This window comes from Pararge aegeria, chromosome 9 (genome assembly GCF_905163445.1).
Source record: "Pararge aegeria chromosome 9, ilParAegt1.1, whole genome shotgun sequence".
In the NCBI taxonomy this organism is placed as follows: domain Eukaryota; kingdom Metazoa; phylum Arthropoda; class Insecta; order Lepidoptera; family Nymphalidae; genus Pararge; species Pararge aegeria.
In genome coordinates, this window is record NC_053188.1 from 12171421 (window position 1) to 12177420 (window position 6000).

Sequence of the window (6000 nt, forward strand, 5' to 3'; positions counted from 1 at the left end):
AAACGAACCACGGTTTTTAGGTAATACTTAACATTATTTGGATTCGAGAACTCGAGGTCTAAATGAGTTTTTTTGCTTTGTCATTATTTCGCGAAAAGTCTATTACATTCCTACATTCTAAGGGAAGAAGAGATACAGAAGAAGATGAATTACTTTATTTGCTAGAATGTGGTAGATTTTTGGTGTTACAATAATTATTTGTAACTGCAAGACACTCACCTAATTTAATAGTATGTAAAAGTATAAATTACTAAAGTAGTAGAAGATTTTGTTGAAAGAAGTACTTGTAGGGCATCGTTATCAACTAATTACCGGCTGACTACGGAGCACGGGACTCCGCTCAGAATGCGAAGGTTTTAGGCCGTTAGTTTTGGCCACGCTAGCAGTGCGGATTGGAACACTTCAAACACCTTCGAGGACCACCTATGGAGGACTCTCAGGCATGCGTTTCCTCAAGATGTTTACCTTCACCGTTACAGCAAGCCTCTATGGGCCTTATAAGAAGGCTCTGAGTCACTCAGTGGGCGATGGAGAGAGCTATGCTAGGAGTATCAAATCAGAAATGAGGAGATCCGTAGGAGAACTAGAGTTACCGACATAACTCAGCGAGTCGCGAAGCTGAAGTGGCAATGGGCTATGCCCTGCCCATTGCCACTTCAGCTCACTCGAAAACCCCATGGACTTAAGGTGGGGTCTTAAGGTGCTGGAATGGCGACCCCACACCGGTAAACGCAGGTCGGCCCCCAACGCGGTGGAAAGATGAAATCAGGCGAGTCGCTGGGAGCCGCTGGAGGCAAGCGGCCCAGGACCGTGGATTGTGGAACTCCCTACAAAATACCTATGTCCGGCAGTGGACGTCCATTGGTTAAAATAATGATGATGATGATGATTACGCACATAACTCAGAAGAGTAAGAGGTGCTTCCCGGGTATTAGTCCCCCCAAAAGGTAAACTGAAGCTCGAAGCACTAGACTATCACCACTGGAAAGTAAACTATAGATATTATTGCTTGATTAGTTCTAACAAATATTTAGTTGGTTGCCGAAGTTAGTGCGACTCTCACGTTCTATGACTACCACTTGGGATCCGCAACGCCGCAGCCAGATAAGTGAATTGTGGAGCGCACTCCATACGTGACGTGTGAGCCTTTCACACCCGTGTATTTTGTACGCTGTCCATTAATAAAATTACACGGGACGGTACACTTTTTTTATTAAATAAGTTCAAAATATGCCCGAATTTTTTTAGTGTAACACGTATTTTACCCTCGTAGTTGGTACGTAATGACGTACTTTATGAATAGCTGTTATAAGTGTGTATGTTATGTAGACAGGTGTATTCAAAATCTAACGAGAACATTACCATCATACGCAAATAAACCAATGCAATGTTATGGTTGTAGTCTAGATTTTAAAATTGTACTCAAATATATTATATTTCAAGCGATCTTTCTTAGATTAAATAGTTGGAGGTTTAGATATATTAATTTATTAAAAATTATCTTTTTAATAAATTAATATATCTATAATTATGAGCGCCTTTTGTTAAGTTGTAATTCTAACCCAGATTCTCTCACTAAAAGACCTGATATTAACTAGAGTCGTGTATTATTTACTATGTAAAAAAAGCTGTGATTGGTCAACTTTTGACCTAAACTAACCTAGCCGTCAATTATAACATTCCTACTGAAAATTAATAATTACCTTTGCGGAGAAAATACGCTAGTGCAAAAGTCTTGCATGCTACAATCTACGTAAAGTTTTCCTAAGACTTGACTGCATAAAAGGTTATCCCAAACTTCTCTAGCCAACTTAACCGACGTGTCTTTTTATTAGCGGGATAGTTCAACTTGATTCAAGCAGGTCTTAAACGATATCTAAAATCCGTGCATCTGAGATTCTTACTTAGAAAAATTTAAGATTTAGTGAATAAAAATCAATGGCGATGAAAAATCTAAATGTAAAAAATATTAATCCCAAGTAACCTACATATCACACTTTGAAACTAATTTCATTCATGTAAACGTAAGTGAAGATGTGAACGTAAGGATGTTAATAACTCAATAATGCATAAAATAAAACTTTACACACATATAGTAATGTAGATTAATAATAATTCTCAATGCAAGTAAAGTATATTTACAACTATTAAATGATCGTTTCCATAATAACAAAAAGTAAAACTTGGTCAGCTGACAAAGGAAAATGAAGGCAGAAGGGTCGCCCCAAAAATATCAAACATATTTCATAGCAACACGTATCAACTTAATATCGTCGACAATCACAAAATGAAACATCATAAGGGGAATAAAAACTGAAAAGAGGTCCTGCGAGGTCTTTACAAATCGGAGGTCATCACTCAGGGTTATGGGGACCCTCTGGCCGCCCAAAGATAAGTCGTAACATTGTGTTGATATTGGGTATCGGAAGTTCTATTTTTTATGTGTGATTTTTTTAGTAATATAAATTGAAGATAATATGGTCGATTTCATGTCTATACTCTATACCTATATATCGGTATTTTTAATCCACTACTAAAAAGTCTGACCCCTTAATTAAAAAAGGGGCGTAAAGTCGGAATAGTTACGCAGTGTTTTAGCACCTTGCAACCGCCGGCATCTTGCAAATTTCTTAACTGATCCAACGTTCATTATCGACCCACAACAGGCTCATTCTGCGAGGAGACCCGTGCCCTGTACTAGAAGGCACGGGTCTCCTCCCGGAATGAGAAAGGGTTTAAGACCGTAATACACTATACTGACAAGTGCGAATTGGTAGACTTAACACGCTTTCCAAGGATATTATGGAGCTCTAAGGAGTACTTTCACCGTTAAAGACCGTATTGATAGACCGTAGCTGATATTGACCGTAACAGCGTGATATTTCATTGCAAAAATGAAAAAAAATGTACGCGAAATGCTTTCTTATATAATATATAAGAAAGCATTTCGCGTATACAACAAATAAATACTGAAATTATCAATAACCAAAAATGGCACAGCAAAGATAACAATAAAAATTCACTTCAAATATTAAGCAAATCAAGACCTCGCATGCGTGTAGCAGACTAAGGATACTTTTTTTTCTCTGGATTCGTTTCTGCCTTATAAAGAAATATAATAAAGTAGTAAGGGACCTATAATAACAAACGATATTTGCGAGATTGCCATAAAATACCGAAACAAACCTCCGGTAACAAATAGTAATGTTTAACCCACAGATTGGTTCGTATTTCGCCCAGCAAAATTAAAATCGTATTTAACCTGACATTCAACCTTTTATCCTTTAAAAGCAGACCTGTCTGTCCATTTCGGCTATTTAACAAATATTAACGGTGATCGCATCCCGCACTCGTAAACATACGTCAGGCTTTAAGGACTATGTTTATAAATACGCTCAGTAAATCCTGTAAACCGTTACTGGTTTTATTATACGAGTAAGTATTTTACGCGATTACGTGATTTTACTTACGTTTATGTATCTTTGTCTAGTGGGCTTACTGGCCCAGAAATCAAAATACGTATCAAAATCACATTTTGAAATTTACATTTTTAAATAGAACTCTGAAATTAAGCAAGAGAAAGAAGTTTCCATTTTGATTGTTTTATGTGGATGCGCTAATTTTTCAAAAAATATCAATATTTATGACGGCTTCCCTGGCACTGCGGTAAGCGGAGGTTCCGGGTTCGATTACCTATTTGGGTATTTGTCATACTCAATTTTCTCTGGTTTAGTCTTGTGTGAAGATTCGGCTGTGGCTGTCTGCTATAATTAGCTTCATACAACCTAACTCTGACGGCCGACTGGCGCAGGGGGCAGCGACCCTGCTTTCTGAGTCCTAGGCCGTGGGTTCGATTCCCACAACTGGAAAATGTTTGTGTGATGAACATGATTGTTTTTTAGAGTCTGGGTGTTTATCTGTATATTATAAGTATTTATTTGTATTATATTAATAATAATTCAACAGCTATCTTAGTACCCATAACAAAAGCTACGCTTACTTTGGGGCTAGATGGCGATGTGTGTATTGTCGTAGTATATTTATTTATTATTATTTATTTATAACTCATATATTATATTAAGCTAAGATATATGATACCGATATAAAGAACACAAAAATATATTTTGAAGCACCACATACTCTTTGGTAGTGCGCACTCTTTAGTGACTTTACCATACCCTAACATAACAGGCCCCTAACCGCCCTAAACTGCATCACTTATCACCAGGTGAGATCAAGTCAAGTGCTAACTTATAATAAAATAAAATAAAAAACAAGGAACGACCCGGGCGGCATGGCCAATTCGCCAAATTTAGTCAAATAAACCTTTAGGGCACTTCTGATACGTTCATAGTACCTAATGGTCAAGCGTGGGAAAATGAATAAAAATGTCATAGATAATATTTGCTTATAAATACATAAATTAAAAATTTAATTTAAAGTAACTCCCGACTTTCATTGTTGTGCGTATTTATTGCGTAGCGTATTATTGTTATTCAGCAAAAAATTGTTAATAGCATATTTTCCTTGGTTTTAAAATTTATCATAGTGTTTACATTTCTTCTAGTCAAGCGCTTTCATCCGATATTTATATTGAGGAAGTTGTGAAGAAATATGTAATCCGCAATTTTGGGGCGGCGGCCATCTTGAACCGATTTTCATCAAACATAGGTAAAAACACTAGTCGGGTGTGCGTGTGTGTTTTTGCCTTCCAAACTTTTTTCTCGGGAACTACGATGCTACAGACAGGCAAACACACTCAGTGATACTAACTGACAAATCGATTCATATCCAGATACAACGATGGCAAAATTTAACGTCACGTCTATAACGGGGTTTCAAATTTCGATTGGCATCAAAACTTTTCAGCGACGCTCAGGTACTTGCAACTAGAAATCGGCAGTTTTCGAAAATCTGAATCCGTTTACCAGCAATCTAAAATCAATTTAATCACGGGATGCCAAGTTCTCTAACAAAGTTTGTTTAAACTGTGATATTGGAACAAATTACAGCGACGTGTTCTGTGAATGCTCATGAAAATAAGATAGGTTGCAATTTTTCAACAAATTACATTTAAATATAGTAATATAATATGTTCTAAGATAAGTTAATTAAATTGTGCCTAGTTCGATTTTGAAGGTTTCTGTGAATACAGTTACGTCCTGTTTGTCAGTTCGTATATAACATAAATTTAACTTGAAGGCTTATTGCGCTGAATAGAACAAATAATGAAATTCAAAATCCAAGCATGTACTTCGCTCTTTAAGAATGTCTAGGTTACACAAAGTGTCAAAGAAATATGTTTCTTAAGACATAGAAAGTGAGCCTTCCTCCCCACATTTAACTGTTGGGTGGTCAGATTCGAAAGGGCTGCCCCTTTAACTTGCTTATTGCAAGATCTGACAAACATTTTTTTGTATTTATTCCGCAATTTTTGGTCGGCATCACAGGCCTTTAAGAACACTTTGGAGAACTCTCAGGCATGAATGAATGAATATATGAATGAATACACTTTTATTGTACACCACAGAGAAAATTTACAGAGATACCAATACAACAGCACAATAAGGTAGAACGCAGGTTTATTCTCATTGTTTTCCTATACCGTTAAAGCAAGTGATATTTTAATTGCTAAAACGCATATACTCGTAACTTAGAAAAGTTAGATTTGCGTGCGGGGATACGAATTCGGCCCAGAAAATGTAGCCGAAGTCCTACTAGGCATTAAAATTATATTATTTACTTCTACCTTGTATTGGTTTTCATTATGGAGTAAACCTTTCCCCTTAATCCATTTTAAACTTCAAACAAATTGTTTGAAAATCACAACAAAAGAGTGACCACGTTATACGTAATGCTAAGAACAAAGCTTTGAATTAAACTTTGTACCCGACAAGTCCCTGTTTCATCCTTATAAAGCTCCTATTCACGTACGGGGTTAAACAAGAGGGGCCGAATTCGTTAAACGCTACCAAACCAGGTTCAAACTAAAACTCGGTT